We start from the raw sequence: 17,903 nt of genomic DNA on the forward strand, positions 1-17,903 counted from the left end.
TCAGCAAGGTGGACCCCACACCCTAAACACATCAATCTCATGTTTTCTTCACTGCACTTACATTGTCCTAGGTTTCTACAAAAATCTATCTCAAAAGAATAGTTCAAGTATCTAAAATTCTATTTTTCCCTCCTCTGATCAGATATTATAAGGCAAATCTAACTGGTACATTTATAATCAGTCTTTTAGAATGATGAAAGGATAATTATCTAATGTTCAGATTTTGGTTTCCAAAATCACTGAATTATTTTAGTTCATTCCTTTCCAATGTCATTTCAGAACTGAACAATGACCATAGAATAATCACTTTACATGTTTATATGAAAGAGCCATTTAAAACTTTGGACTATACCCCTTTCAGATAAAGTGAAAAATAAAACTTGTTAATCACTTTCTTCAGGATATTGTTATTAGAGGTGCCACAATGAGTTACCATAGTGGCAAAAAAAAAAAAAAAATTCAGGTTTAAAAAAAAAAATACCAATTACAAGATATAGTTGAATCATCTGTAAAAACTCTACCTGAGATATTTTCAGAGAACTGAATATGTTTCCTTATTCATATAATTACCTGAGGCAAATGCTTTCTTAGTAGTCAGTGAGGTGAACCAATCCTACCATGTGAATGGAGAGGTTCATGTTCATGGTTCTCCATTAAGTCAGAAAAAAGCAATCTTCCACAAAGCCCTAATCACATACATTTTCCTTCCACCTGGAAATTAGATATCCTGTACAAATGCCCTTTGCTACTAGTCATTGTTAAAAAAAAAGTGACAAATCCTCTTTCTGATTTACAACACCTAGAATAAGCCATGATTATGTCTCTTCATCCCTAGTTTTAAATCAACATTGATTTAAGTAAAATTGCCCGTGCCTAAACTGGTCACTACAGTTGTCTCATAAAAAGGACAAAAAAAAATCCCCTCTTAGATTTAGTGTTTATATCTTTTGTAAACATATATGTTTAAACTACTATTGAGGTAAACAAAATAATACCCCCAAAGATATCCACATCCTAATCCCCAGAACCTGTGAATTTGTTACCTTACATGGCTAAAGCAACCTTGCAGATGTAATTAAGTGAAAGACCTTGATGTTGGGAGATTATCTTGCACTATCCCAAGAAAACCTTGGGGTTCTTATAAGATGGAGAAAGAGTAAGTCAGAGAAGGAGACGAGACAATAGCAGCAGAGGTTGGAGTGGTATGGCTCTGCCCTCACCAAGGAATTCAGGCAGCCTCTCAAAGTTGTAAAAGGCAAGGACACAGATTTTTCCCTTAAAGCCTTCAAAAGCAACACAGTCCTGCCAATCCATTTTAGACTTCTGACCTCCAGAATTGTAAGAGAATAAATGTGTGCTCCTTCAAGCTACTAAATTTAATTTGTTACAGCAGCCATTGGAAACCTACACAATCATATTCAGCATTTTAAATCTGAATATATTTTTATTTTTATTCAGATCACATTCTATGTGGCCCATCAGCATTTTTTTAAATAGAAGAATGAATTCTGCCATCACATTTCTACGAAAATTTTAGAGTGTTTAATATTTATGCCAAAATAACTAGAGATTTCATGATAGGTAAATTGGTTTTTACCTAGCTTAATTTAATAAATGCTCAGACCATCTGTATCAGTCACGTAAAAGTCCAGTCTGTATATACCTTTTTCTCCCATTTTAAAGAAAAAAGTATAGCAAACTAAGACACTGTCCAGCTTTTAAAAGGGACATTTCCAATGACCTATTCCTCTCTCCATCTCTAACAGTAACAAAAGATTTTCATTTAAAATGAGTGTGAATTTTCTTGATTCACTGGGAAAAAAAAAAAGCATTTGCATATGACCACTTATTTCTTTAGAACAAGCATAATAGCCTCTCATAAGCAGAGTAAATGCATAAATATGTCTTGACAAAAGGGACTGAGATTGGTAGTCCTTCCAGGAAGCCTGCGTTCATTGTGACAGTAAAATATTGCATACCCTCTTAAAACCTGAGATAGCAATTGTTTTAAATATGTATGTTAAAGCCCTTTGAACATGCACAGCATAAAAGGGATCACAGTCACAAGAGCAGACAGTGTTCAGTCCTGAAGTGATCTGAATTTAGTCAATGAAAAAAGAGAAGAGATTTTAAAATCTTGAATGTATGGGAGTATTTTCCAGGGCAGAGTTGGAAAATTTTAGAATGTTGACACAAGTGAACAAAGATGAGATAATCTGTTGCCATTGATAAGAGGAATAAAAGGTATTCTACGAAAAGAAGCAAGTGTGTGTCTCAAAATGAGTAACAACTCTAAATTGCATGGTCAGTTTGGTAATCATGACCAGAACTGGCCGCAAGGTCAAGACAGAAAACCAGTAATACTGTGAAGTGCTACTGCGTTTTTCTGGTTGTTTCTTCTCCCACTATTTTAATAAGTACGTAAGTGTATTAAACTTTTGTAACTTTATTTCATTTGTAGTAGATTTACTGTTGCCCCACAGAGGAACACTCTTATAGTTCTGGAAGAGGAAAGTAACTACTCTCTCCTGTAATGGAAGGAACAGTTGATCTTTTAGGTCCTTTCTGGGATCGAATTCTAAGGTACTAGTGAAGCAAAGAGCACCTCAATTTAACTATTTTATCCTGATCAAAAAAATACAACTTGGGAGTGAAGGTTTAGGACAGGCTTAGCCATGTGTACTCTGTTACAAATATTTACCCTAGAAAATGGCTCCCTCCTTTGTCCCCAATCCTTACTAGAAGTAAATGTAGAGATAATGAGGACATTTAGAATAAATGTGGAATTTATATGGAGATCAATTTTCAGAGAGAGAGTGGGGAAAATCCAAAATCTTAAAACAGTATATCACCATTAGAACAACTATTTGCAACTCTGACAGAATTATAAATCAGCTATTGGGAATTCTCTCAGTTTACCTCAGATGAGCATATGCAGGAGAGTCAACCAAACTGCTAAAGATAATCTGTTACAAAGCACTTTCACCTACATCATTTCAACTGACTTGCAAAACCACCTTCTAAATGTATTATTACTCAACCTAAATAAACTGAGGCCCAAAGAACCTAATCCAAAGTACCATACCCAGTAATTATAAGAATCCAGAGGGAAACCCATGTCTTTAGACTTTAGAACCAGTTTTCAAATTTCAGTTATTATTCATTTCCTAGTAGGTTGTTTTGATCTTGTGGGACATAGCTAGAGCTGCCAAATTAAAATGCCAAGAATAACAATACAATCCCAAAGTTGCTAACCCTTATAGAAATATCCTGAGGGAAATTAAACAAAAAGGGTGAAAATGCTTTGAAAATTATAGTGCCTAACATAATAGCCCAACTGTTAGATGGACTCAAGGTTGAAAGCAGAAAATTAGACTGAATAATAAAGACAGGTTGCCTTTTCATAGGTGACGTGAGGAGAATGCTGTTTTCTGATGTCACAAATAGTTCTGCAGTGTAGCCATAAGTCCCATCCATGACATTGATGATGACATTGAAAAGGGATAAACAACAACAAAAAAAAGTTTATTTTATGGAATGACATAGTCTATTGAGTTGGCTTTATGCTTTGTTATTAATATTTCATTGGAAGATGGCATGGATCAATTGTGGAAAATTTTGTTGTGGGCCAATGCCAAAACTGCCAGGTGATGTTTAGGGATCAGGGAGCTTCACAGAGGGAATGGAAATTGTGACCGGTGTTGGGGGAGGACTAGATCTTTTAAAAATACAGTTCCTTTATCCATATTGTCTCCGTTCACTGTCAGGATCAATAAAAATAAATGTCACAACCAGTTTGACTCAACTAGTTTTAAAATAAACACTCAACTCTAAAAATACTTACAGAAAGGCTGCCAATTAGTTTTTCAATGGGAGGGGGATTAAAAGGATCATTTGATAGGAAAGTACTGCAATAATTGTAACAATGCATATCATTATCTTTTTTATTACTAACCACTGTTCATTCTGGCTGGTTCACTTAACCGGCTATTTTTAATCACTACACTTTTTCAAATTTAATTTCACTAAATGTGGAGATGTCAATTATAAGCAGTGAATCAGGAAGAAACTAATGATTATAGATAATGCAGCTGTCCTGGTTAGTTGCTCTAGGAGAATGTGCTAAAGCTTTAGGAAGAGAAAAGCTTGAAGCCAAAAGAAAGTGAACACAAGTACAGTAGTATCATTTCTTCGTTCCAGTACCCAAATTAAGTACCCAGAGTGTACTATCATCTGGTCAGAACACGCACAATTTCACAGTTTTCACCAATCAGGACATTAAATAAAGGCCATAAAATACCTAAGTTACAGATAGTTATTGATCCTGAGACTTCATTTCTAAAAGTAAAAGTAGTTAAAAATGTCTATTGAGCATGTTCACAATCAGCATTAAGGGCATAGTTACCATTAGCATAAAAGTATGAGATATTACCAATTAATAAGAGGATATAATACAGTATAAAGTTAATTTTTCTGGTTAAAAAAGAATTCAGGCCCTGACCTTAGTCACCATAAAGATTCTCTATTCTTTTACTTCAATAACTTGCCTCAGATCTCAATATACTCGTCTGACAAATGGGAAAATCCCTGCTCCCTGACATTCACCTAGCATTTTGCCAGAGCTAGGAGTGAGTTTGGCTGCAAGTCCTCTAAGCTGGGATCACCATGCAAAAATGTTGTCCCCAATAAAGCTCCTTCGGTTTAGGTTACTAATAATGCTGTCCTATATATACACAGCCACAGTTCTGATTATATATCAGCAGGGCATGCTCTCGGAATTGATTTTCTAGTAGAGGCAATACGTTTATATTAACCTCGACTGTACTTTCTCTCCCAAGCAAGACAGCTGACCAGGGTTGGGAATGCAATGTGTGGTTCACATCAAGACAGCAAATATGTTTTGATTCACATGACAACTGAAATGTTTCAATATTCAAACCCAGTTGAAAAACACACCATAACAGATAATCATTGTCTGCCTGGGGTTCAGGAGGAGAGAGGAATAGTAAACACAAAGCACAACTTATTTATCATTCCTGCTGAGAACCCAAATCATTATACTGATGTTATTTTTATATTGTTTTAATCAGTTGAACCTATGAGAAACCTCATGACATAACTAACTGACCAGCAAAAAGACAAGAGGAGTCACTAAAACATTGAAAAACTAACCATGGAATTTTTGAGATGTTGATTTAACATTTCAAAAAGAATAAAATATCTAGGGATAATACAGCCCTAATTTTCTCTTAGAAATACTAGGGAAGAGCAACAGTTAATTTTGATCAATTAGAAAAAAAAATCAAATTTAGTCCTAAACGTTGTTACTTCATCAAAAGTACCAGCATTACTAAAATTTTATTTATATTTGCGTGTGTGTGTGCTTTTTCAAAGTTCAGATCATCACAAGGAGCACACATCAGAGTATTTTAATCCTATTCTAAATAAAGATTTAGAATTCTTAGAGCAAAAAAAACTGTCAGTAGTATTACTACGCCTTATAAAATTATACAATCCGAAATGGAAAAATATATCAACCACCTGAGGGTAGTTTTTCAAATACAGAAGTATTTTCATACCAAAGTATAGTTAATAAAAATAATTTTACATGCCTATTTTAATTTAAATTTGGAAAAAGGGATAAAAATGGTTCTCTGTTTAAAAATAAATGAGACTGTTGGGGATTTAAAGCCTTCTCTGCTTTCTTCCTTTGTTGCAACCTGTATAAGGAGTTGCTCTGTGTTTTACTTTCTAGTCATCCATTTTTTCCCAGCCTCCACAGCCCCATAAAGTTGCTCAAGGCAAACAAAACCTTTGCACATCCTCACAAATCTCATTCTCAGATTTCACCCCTAAGGCTATCACAGTTAAAATCTGCTGTCTGAAGACCTGAAGAATTTGCCAGCAACACACTTCATTTACATGAATGATTACATCAAAAATATAACCTAAAAATTTGTATTTTTCCTCTGCTGACAAGAAAGCAATAAAAGTATATTCAATATAAAAAACAGTATAAAGTGTACAGTCGCATTATGTTTCCTTTTTCTTTATTTTCTGTTTTTTAACATGGACATATTAAGTTTACAATGAAAATTTTATGTCTCTAACATAACATATGCTATTGTTTCTAAAAATTAGTCTTAAAAATGCCATTTGATATAATTCTACTCTTTTTAAATTATTCTCTCAAAACCAGAAATGAGTCCTAGCTTACTACTCCCAAACTGAGGTACCTAAAATACCTTAAAAGGATTTCAAGAAGGAAAGCATGTCAAAATCCATCTGGTGAACCAAAAATATTCATTAGAAGTGGCAAGATTAGTTCCTTCTTAAAGGCCACACTTCTTACATTTTTTTCTAAATTTATCTTATAATCTCAGAACAAGAAAGTTATATTTTAAGGTTGAATCATGACAACTTTTTTTTTTGGTCACTCCTGTGATAAATAACATCAAACGAGTATTCCCAGAATTTATGTTTTGTTACGGTTAGGATTGACAGGGTCAGGTCTCAGGTGGTAACACATACACCCCAGGCAACATGGCACTTTTCAGTTGGAATATTTTTGAAACTGGTCTCTGGAAAGTGATAACTTCCAAAATGATGTCAGCTTTTATGAGCTTAGAAACTGGAGGCTAGTAGTTCACCAATATTCTCACTTATTCTGAATATTTACTTTATAACTCCTGTTAGTAGACACTTCCTAGGTTCCGCAGGCATAAGAACTATGAGACACAGACCATGTTCTACTTGCTGTCTATTTGGTAGTTGTATCAGTTAGGCTGTTTTCATTTGCAAGAATCAGAAAACTCAAAGTGGCTTAAAATTAAGATAATTTATAGATTAATATTGATGGAGAGTATAAAGATAAATAGATTTCAGTTTTGATCAGAGACTTAGGTTGGCTTAATTCTCATGCTGCCTTTTTTCGTGGTGGTTTAATAGCTGCAGTGGCTCCAGGTTCATATCTGCATATCACAAAAAAGAGGTCTACACATTCAAATGTAAAAGTTCTATTTGGATCTGATTTAATCAAACCAAAATAATCACTGTGGCTATGGAAATACTATGTGCTGATCTGCTTAGGCTTCAGTTACTGTCCTTCCTTGAACTAATCAGTAAGATAATACTGACTGGCAAATAGCAATCAGAGTCAATCACTGAGGCTGGAGATGGAGTTAATATCATCTGTATCCCATGGATATCATACAAAGGCAGAGGGCTCATACGGAGGAAACTACAAGTTCTATGAGAGTGGTCAATACAGTAACGACAAAAAAGTAGTAATAATAGAGGTCAACAGAGTGATGTCACAAAAATATTCTGAACAATTTTTGAGGGTAACGTCTTACATATGTTTTGGTTTTTACAAGTATTTGTTGAATTATGGTACTGAATTTAATTCACAATAGCTAAAGTAATGGTAAATAAAATAATTATTTTATAGTTCAAAAGTCAAAAGGATATATATGGTTTGTATTATTCTGGAAAGGCATCTGAAAAAGGCCTTGAAAGGATAAGGGTGAAAATACTTCAGCATGCATGATTAAGGAGTAAGGCACTCTAGCAGAAGAAATGGTTCAAGCAAAGAGAAGTGTGAAACATTGAACATATTTTCTAGATAGTCTAACCTCCAAGGATAATATGCAGTGCCTTAATCACATTTTACCTTCTTAAAGTACCTATGAACACAGACTCCTATTCTTGCAAGATGCTGCATTAACCATTAACTGAGGCTTGTAACTTTTGCTGCAATTACACTTTCCCACCAAGATGGAATTAAATTCAAAAATTATACAGAAACTACACATACATGTAACATTACCTATTTTTACAATATTTTCAAAGGAGACTTTGGCAACAAAGTCACTTAGGCTATCCCATGTAACAGACAATATAGCAGAGATACTGAATGTTATTTAAAATCTTCCACTCAAGAAAACTTGGGATTCTCTAGATCAATAACTTCCATACAGATATGACCACCTTATAGTTTAATTTTGCTGTTTTTCTAAAACAATTTAGCTACTAAAATTGCAAGGCTATATTACCCAACATATTTTAAATTATGAAGTACATTCTAGGTAATATTATCTCAAAAAATGTGGAGTCTGAGTTTCTTTTTCATATTTATTGACACATTATAAGGAGATGGCAAAACCAAAGCTACTTTTCTCTTATCTCACCATTTAATATTGTCCCTTCTTATGCAAACCAATGTTGAAAAAGTCACCAGCTCTCAACTGAAAAATAATTTGAGTTAATTAACTCCCCAAATGTGCTCTTCTGAGAAATTAGGATATATCTATAAGCTTCAATTAATGACATTCTAACTATAAACAATCCTCAACCAGAGGATCTCTATTTGGTATAGCTCATTGAAGGAAAATGGTAATTATAAGGAAACAAATTTTCATAGCTGATCAGGAAAGCTACATCACTTTCAAATAATGCCTAAGATAATTTATCCAGTTCTCTATTCATTTATTCAACAAATTCATTTGGAAAACTTACCGTGTGCCAGACATGATGTAAGATATTGTGTGAACAACAAAACTAAGAGTAATTATGGTTTCTGCTCCAACACAGGTGAGACTGGTGGGGAGTGACAAACATATAGACAATAACAATACCAGCAGATATACAAAATAATGGGAACATGCAGTATAGGCATCTAACTTGGAATTATAGAATGAAAGAAGCTATCCTAGAAAAATCTGTAAAATCAAATCTGAGAAATAAACAATGATTAAAGTTAGGTAACCAAGGAAAAGGGATAATTAATTGTATCAGAAAGAAGGAATAGAATATGGAAAGGCCTGGAGGCTAGAGAACATGGTACAATCAGGAAACTTTGAGAACCTAAAAGAACTCACAAAAGGGGACCAGCCAGGCTTTCATGATATTCAGGGGCTACAGTCTACTACATTAAAAAAAAAAAAAAAAAGTACTAGGCAACCATACCAGGGACATAGAGGGATGCAGAGAACATCCAAATCTTCCATATCCTACTGGCTAGTACAGCTAGGGCTCTTTACTGCTGAAGCAATTCTTCATTGGTTCAAGAAATAAATTTTTTTCCTTATAATTATTTAGAAAGGGACTAGAGCTTGGGCAAGGACTAAAGGGGGACAACAGAGCCACATATGCAAACATCCACTAAGCAAAGGAGTCAGATCCTACTGGTGTTCTTCCAGTCTTGATACAGAAATTTGATAAGTACAGACTAGCCATGAACATGTCTGAAGACAATGAGCTAATGCATTCCTTTAAAATTCTGAAACACTTGGAGAATCACTGAGCCAGCCCACCAAAAAACGGCTAGACTAGTCAAAGAAGCCTTGTTCCAGACCTTGTTAGCTCTCGAAAAGAATGAGTCTTCCTTTCTTCTTTCAGTATTTTGGATCACAAAATTACACAGAATCTACCAAATTTCTTTTTAAAGATTAAATAAGTTAAGTTTTTAAAAAGTTGCTCCATACTCTAAAATCATTTTAAAAATAAAGTAAGGGAAAAACAAATACATTGCTTTGTTATATTTGATAAGATATAAGAAAATGATAGACTGAGATCCAATTTAGGTTTTATTTTGAGTTTAAGTTATCTCATTTTAAAGAACTCACAATATTTCAAATTTATTTTTGATATACAAACATGTAGTCATTAAAAATAACATTACCAAATAAGATGTCTTCATATATTGATATCACTTCCTGTAAGTAGACAAGTTATCCTTACCAGTGTGTTTACCTTTTAAAGTTAATTGATAATTTCTCCATTTTCCTTTCTTATTTTGCTTATTTGTGTTCTCTCTCTTTTCTTCTTCGTGAGTTTGGTCAGAGGTTTGTCGATTTTATTTACTTTTTCAAAAAAACAGCTTTTGGTTTTACTGATGTTTTCTATTGTTTTTTTAATCTCAATTTTATTTATTTCCTCTGTGATCTTTATTATTTCCTTCCTTCTGCTGCCTTTGGGGTTTTTTGCTCTTCTTTTTTGAATTCTTTTAGCTGGTAGGTTAGATTGAATAACATAGAAATACAGAATATCATACAAGAATATTATGAAAAACTATATGGAACCAAAATGGATAACCTAGAGGAGATGGACAAGATTCTGGAAACATATAGTTCACCAAGATTGAATCAAGAAGAAACTGACCACTTGAACAAACTGATCACTAGAAATGAAATCGAATTAGCAATAAAAAACCTCCCTACAAATAAAAGTCCAGGACCAGATGGCTTCACTGGGGAATTGTACCAAACATACAAAGAAGAACTCATACCAGTCCTTCTCAAACTCTTCAAGAAGATTGAAAAGGAGGGAATACTCCCACACTCATTCTATGAAGCCACCATTACCCTGATACCAAAACCAGGCAAAGAAACTACCAAAAAAGAGAATTATAGGCCAACATCACTGATGAACATAGATGCCAAAATCCTCACCAAAATATTAGCAAATAGAATCCAACAGCACATAAAAAAGATTATGAATCATGATCAAGTGGGGTTCATCCCAGGGACACAAGGGTGGTTCAACATACGCAAATCAATCAATGTAATACATCACATCAACAAGAGAAAGGACAAAAACCACAGGATCATCTCAACAGATGCAGCAAAAGCATTTGATAAAATTCAAGACCCATCTAAGATAAAAACTCTCACCAAAGTGGGTATAGAGGGAACATATCTCAACATAATAAAAGCTATATATGACAAACCTACAGCCAGCATAGTACTCAACAGTGAAAAACTCAAAAGCTTCCCACTAAACTCTGGGACAAGACAAGGATGCCCACTATCACCACTCCTATTCAACATAGTCTTGGAATTCCTAGCCACAGCAATCAGGCAAGAGAGAGAAATAAAAGGGATCCAAAGGAGAAAACAAGAGGTAAAAGTGTCACTATATGCCAACGACACATTACTATATATAGAAGACCCCAAAAGGTCCACACAAAAACTACTAGAGCTGATTGAAGAATTCAGCAAGGTAGCAGGTTACAAGATTAATGTTCAAAAATCAGTTGCATTTCTTTACACTAACGATGAATCAACAGAAAAAGAAAGTAAAGAAACAATCCCCTTTAAAATAGCACCCAGAGTAATAAAATACCTAGGAGTAAATCTAACCAAGGAGGTGAAAGAATTATACACAGAAAACTATAAACCATTGATGAAGGAAATTAAAGACGACTTTAAAAAATGGAAAGATATCCCATTCTCCTGGATTGGAAGAATCAATATTGTTAAAATGTCACACTGCCCAAGTCAATCTACATGTTTAATGCAATCCCTATCAAATTACCCAGGACATATTTCATAGAACTAGAACAAATCATAATAAAATTTATATGGAATCACAAAAGACATAGAATTGCCAAAGCATTGCTGAAGACAAAGAAAGAGGCTGGAGGAATAACTCTCCCAAACTTCAGACAATACTATAGAGCTACAGTCATCAAGACAGCATGGTTTTGGTACAAAAATAGACATATAGACCAATGGGACAGAATAGAGAGCCCAGAAATGAACCCACAAACTTTTGGTCAACTCATCTTTGACAAAGGAGGCAAGAATATACAATGGAATAAAGACAGTCTCTTCAGCAAATGGTGTTGGGAAAACTGGACAGCAGTATGTAAAGTAATGAAGCTAGAACACTCCCTTACACCATACACAAAAATAAACTCAAAATGGATCAAAGACTTAAACATAAGACAAGATACAATAAACCTCCTAGAAGAAAACATAGGCAAAACATTATCTCACATATATCTCAAAAATGTTCTCCTAGAAGAAACAAAAGCAAGAATAAACAAATGGGACCTAATTAAACTTAAGCATCTGCACAGCAAAGGAAACCATAAGTAAAACAAAAAGATAATCTACGGAATGGGAGAAAATTCTTGTAAATGAAACCGACAAAGGCTTGATCTCCAGAATATATAAGCAGCTCATACAACTTAATAAGAAACAACCAAACAACCCAATCCAAAGATGGGCAAAAGACCTAAACAAGCAATTCTCCAAGGAAGACATACAAATGATCAATAGGCACATGAAAAAATGCTCCATATCGCTAATTATCAGGGAAATGCAAATCAAAACTATAATGAGGTATCACCTCACACCAGTCAGAATGGCCATCATTCAAAAATCCACAAATGACAAATGCTGCAGAGGCTGTGGAGAAAGGGGAACTCTCCTACACTGCTGGTGGGAATGTAGTTTGGTGCAGCCACTGTGGAAAACAGTATGGAGATTCCTCAAAAGACTAGGAATAGACTTACCATATGACCCAGGAATCCCGCTCCTGGGCATATATCCAGAAGGAACCCTACTTCAGGATGACACCTGCACCGCAATGTTCATAGCAGCACTATTTACAATAGCCAAGACATGGAGACAGCCTAATTGTCCATCAACGGATGACTGGATAAAGAAGAGGTGGTATATTTATACAATGGAATACTACTCAGCCATAAAAACTGACAACATAACGCCATTTGCAGCAACATGGATGCTCCTGGAGAATGTCATTCTAAGTGAAGTAAGCCAAAAAGACAAAGAAAAATACCCTATGAGATCACTCATATGTGGAATCTAAAACAAAACAAAACAAAACATAAATACAAAACAGAAACAGACTTATACACATAGAATACAAACTTGTGGTTGCCAAGGGGGTGGGGGGTGGGAAAGGACAGACTGGGATTTCAAAACGTAGAACAGATAAACAAGATTATACTGTATAGCACAGGGAATTATATACAAGATCTTATGGTAGCTCACAGAGAAAAAAATGTGACAATGAATATATATATGTTCATGTACAACTGAAAAATTATACTCTACACTGGAATTTGACACAACATTGTAAAATGATTATAACTCAATAAAAAATGTTTTTAAAAAATTACTTGATAAATTTTCAGAACTTTTGCAAACCTGTTGACATCAGCCATGGTAAAATTATTTATATCATGGAAATAGGCAAATTCTACACCAAAGTTGCCCCTACCCCAAAGGTCAGATAGTAAACATTTACCAGCACATGACTAGTTATATTCATGGGGAAGCAGAGAAGAAAGTAAATATTATATAATTGTTTATAAACCACATATGCTAAGTAGGCACAGTAAAAAAAAATTATTCTCAATATCTTTCTGAAGCCACTTTATAAGATTGAATTCAATTATTTTCTTATTGTCAAAGTCTCCCCCACCCCAGTTATGATGCAATATAGAAAGTAAATGACAACAGTTAAAGCTAAAAAGCTTGATTCTCAGATTTGTTTTTTCAAAAATTGGCTAATATGATTATCCCAGAATTTTGCGATTTCAACCTATGTTTACCTATAATTTTTAAATAAGTCACTTAACTGCCTAAGAAATATGAGGATTTGGGAAAGAACATTGACCTTTTTTGCCAAAATGCAGAGAAATAAATTAAATATATATGCGTATACTTCCAAAGCCATAAAATTCAAACTTGGCAGGTATTCAGATCTTAGCAAATAAGGAAAATCAAGCCAACTCTTAGTAAAGCAGCTAAGAAAGTTTTAAGCAAAAAGTTTTCAAATGGCAAGGTGAGCATATAAAACTTTTCCACTAAGTTTCAAGGTCAGTTGAGAAGCTAAGGCTACTGCCACTGAAATATACATTACATACTGTAATCCAAAGCATAGAAAGCCAGCTATCCAGCTCACCTGGGCTCAGATCAACCAGATGTGCAACAAATGAGTGATGAGAGAAACTCAAGGCTTCACAAGAAATGAATGCATTTTTTGCATTCATGCTTCACAAACTCAAAGCACAGTGTTGAAATCAAGTAATCAAGGTTTAGTCCAACAGAAGTTAACCAATTCTTAGAATTATCAACTTTAGAAATTCTCTGGGGAGAATTACCCCTAGAGTACATGAATAAAAGTTAAGTGCCTTGATGCTCATGATTTCAAAGTTTCTTTATCCTACATAAAGGACTTTAAAGAAAAGCTTTTAACAGCATGATGTATTTAAATAGCCACACCAGAGGGGAGGGTATAGCTCAAGCAGTAGAGTGCATGCTTAGCCTGCAGGAGGTCCTGGGTTAAATCCCCGGTACCTCCTCCAAATATAAATAAATAAACCCAATTAAATAGCCACACCTACACTGCAGTCCTGACACTGGATGAAAAGGTCAACTTAATATACATCAGTATACAAGGATAAGTCCCTGTGAGACACATTTTGCACTCACTACCTCATTCCTCTGGTATATCTTGTCAACAAGGAAATTTCCAGGTCTTTATAGCAGGTCTTTATTAGGACCATATAAACAAAGCAATAACCTAGTCTACTAATAAGCCCATCAAATGCATTCTTCACTTCTGCCACGGTGTTTTTGATCTCCAGCATTTCTTTTTGGTTCCTTCTTAGAATTCCCAACTCTCTGCTTACATCACCCATCTGTTCCTGTATACTATCTACTTTATCCATTGGAGTGCCAAGCATCTTAATCAGAGTTGTTTTAAATTCCCAATCTGATAATTCCAATATCCCTATGTCTGGTTTTGATGCTTGCTCTGTCACATCAAATTGTGTTGTTTTCCCTTTTAGTATGCCTTGCAACTTTTTTCTTGATAGCTGGACGTGATGTACTGGGTAAAAGGAACTGTTGTAAACAGACCTTTAGAAATGTGGTGGTAAGGTGTGGCAGGAGGGTAATCATTCCACACTCCCGTAATTAGGTCTCAGGCTTCCCAGTGAGCTTGTACCCCTAGACTGGGAACTTCACAAATGCTTCTCAGTCCCTCCCACCCCTTAGGTGGGCTTTAGCAGGATTGTGAGAGTGAGCTAAATTTAGATATTTCTCTTCTCTCACATGGAACCTAGAAAGCTGACTGGAATTGAACATTTCCCTCCCATGAAGTCAGTGAGGCTCTGACAAAACCCCAGCAGGATAGTGTCCAGCTGATCAGTTTCTCCTGAGGGCAGGCCTTCTTAAGAAGAACACAGTGCTATGGTGTATTTCAAAATGGTTCCTTTTCCTCTTCCCCTGCTGAAAGCACAAGGGGAATTTTCTCCAATATTTATTCTTGAGAACCTAATCAAGCTCCAGGAGGTAATATTCACAGTAGAATAGAGGCCTCCCATAGGACAGGATCACCTGGAGTTTTTACCTCTTGGAGTTGTCTACTCTGAGCCTCCAGCAATTTGTCCAGTACAGATCAGATTTTCCTACCCTGACACTGGTTCCCACACAGTTTCCACTCATGAGTCTATGCTCAGGGATGCTGTGACTCCCTGTATCCGCCCGTCTGTCTCCCCAGACTTGGGAGCGACACTTTGCCTTGTGTCATCCTCTCTCTTACAGATCCAAGGAGAGTTGCTGACTTTTGTCTGTTCAGCTTCTTACTTCTTATTAGGTTGGAGTGTGACTTCAAGCTCCTATTATGTGCAGAGAAGGAGAGCAGTGGAGCAACCCAATCTAGTGGTCCTCAGAGACAAAGGGAACACCTACAACTTGACTTAGATTTACTCTTCAAGTACAAACGGGCTTTTAGGGGGAAAAGATCCACCTGAACTTTGCTGAGATAAAATCAGATGGAATTGAAAAGGGAGGGGGAAAGGGTAGCATCAGAAATAAAAATAAACATTAATAACTACAGTTATCATATATCTACATTATTTTACTTACTCCTTACAACAACCTCATGAAATAGGAGTTTTATCTCCATTTAATAGATGAGAAAACCCTGGCTTAAATATTTTGATTAAGGTCACAGAGATAATAAGCAGAGAAGGAAAAACTGGGCTCTTTACCACTCTGTAGTGAATAAGGAACTAAACCACTACTGTAAGATTTTTGAGTAAATTCTTCATGTTTATTATTTTCCTTATCCTTTCTGTTTCCCTATAATAATTAGTACTAACAGCCCTTAAAAACCAAAACACAAGTCCTTTGTTTTGGTTACAATAAGAAATGTTTGTTTTGAAGCTTAGGTACTACTGTACAGCTAAGCTTATAGAAAGAGGTCCTCCCAAGATGAAAAGTAGATGATGGTCAAAATTGAGAGGTTAACGGCAGGTTAATTCCTTAGGAAATATATCAAGGAGTCAGAAGAATATGGGACATTCATGTGGTCCAGAATATGGAACTTGAGTCCAGGAGTCAAAAGGCCAGTGAAAGTTGCCCAACATGAAATTTCCCCTGTACTGTTTCAGCATCTCAACCTACATTTAAGCTATCAATTTATGTCTTAGATATGGGCATGTATCCATTTCTCCAAGTCATCTATTATATGTACTATACTCCTAATATATTTGTCAGTGGGCATTCTTGCAACATAGTCTTCCTTGTGCACTTGAAGGCTTTCTTTATAAAATTATCTCTTCTACCAAGTCTGTTATGGATTCAAGACTGAGACGCAAACACAGACAGATGGTAAGTGACTCAGAAAGTCAAGCACTGGACAAAGAACCCCTAACGTTCAGAGTTTTCAGGTGAATATATCTCCAATTGGCCATACTCCCACCTCCTCCTCTTCATGTCATTACAACCTATTAGAACAAAGGTGAAAAGGAGGGAATGATGGGTAAAAGAATGAGAAATTACCAAAACTTACCAAACACTTTCCATATTTCATCTGCTGTGTTAGACATGTCTATGGGCTTTAAATTCATTTAATAGTCACAAAACTCCTCAGACTTCTGTAATTTCTTTTCATTTGTCTTCAGAATTAACTGGAGTTATTTTAGCCATATCCCTTGTATAAATAGCATATTTGGGGTAGTGTCTGATAATATAATTAGTTTATGCTTTGATATTCCCCTCTGCTATAATCACATGGCAATGATGGGCAAATCAGAAGAGAAAATTATGAGACATAACTGAGATCAAATAAAAGATAAGCAGTTTTGTGGCCAAGGTATAGAACAGAAGCACAGCATGAGACAGGACCTGAAAGCTGGTGAGTCTTAGAATTCAGAGACAAGCAGAGTTTGCCAGAAGTTCCACTCCTATAATCAGTACAAACCAACATGCATGAGGCCAGAGGCTAAATCCTCAACTATCCACTGGTGGCAAGGAGCAGGGGAATTTAGATGTTCCCAGAGAGTACTGAAAACATATATTTGATGTTTACATGAACAGGTGTTAATGCAATAGAAAAAAAAAAAAAAAAAGCTTTAGCCTTGTCCAAGACTATGTAACAAGTGCCATCAGTCTGTGCAATGGATAAAGGACAGTCACAATGTCTAAAACACTCAGGTCACTGGGAGATACAATTGATTACAGTTGGTGGTAAGCCACTATAAACCTCCAGCTCCTGTTATTCTTTTTAAGTGGCCATATTAAGGTGAGCATTTCTTACCTTTTCTTTGCCTTTAAGTTCTTAATTAACATAAACACTAATTAAATAAATGTTTTCCTTTGTTCTCATGGAATTCCATATCCTTTCTGTTGGACCATCACGGAAGGGACAAGAAGACAGTTTAGAAAATAATTTAAGTACCAGAGTGTCAGAATTTTTGTGCTAATTCCCTGAGCTCAGATTTTCACAGGCAACACAGAGAGGAACAGATGACACTTGCACACACAATGGGTTGCATTACAGGAGAGGAACCCTGAGCTTAGGGAACCCAAATTCTTAAAATATGTAGTAAACATGCCTGCCCTTTGCTCTAGAGGGAGATACAATATACTGGAAAGTAAGAAAACCTGTCCTTTGCTTCAGAGGGAAATAGTGCCTCTAATATTCAATAATGATCTTTACAAACACCCACGTAAAGTCCTAAACAAAGAGCAATCAGTGCCTCACTTGCAGGATATGCAAAAACATGAAAGATCCACGGATAATTGTCTCCCCACAAATATATTAAAAAATTCTCAATCTCTTTAGTCAAATGGGAA

The 17,903-nt window shown here is 35.4% G+C and overlaps 1 long non-coding RNA gene across 2 annotated transcripts in view; it reads right to left on the reverse strand.

Moving 5' to 3' along the window:
• The window catches only part of LOC116154053 (uncharacterized), a 293,948-nt gene that overhangs the window by 134,132 nt on the left and 141,913 nt on the right, over positions 1–17,903 (reverse strand). The window lies entirely within an intron of this gene.

This window comes from Camelus dromedarius, chromosome 7, assembly GCF_036321535.1.
Source record: "Camelus dromedarius isolate mCamDro1 chromosome 7, mCamDro1.pat, whole genome shotgun sequence".
In the NCBI taxonomy this organism is placed as follows: domain Eukaryota; kingdom Metazoa; phylum Chordata; class Mammalia; order Artiodactyla; family Camelidae; genus Camelus; species Camelus dromedarius.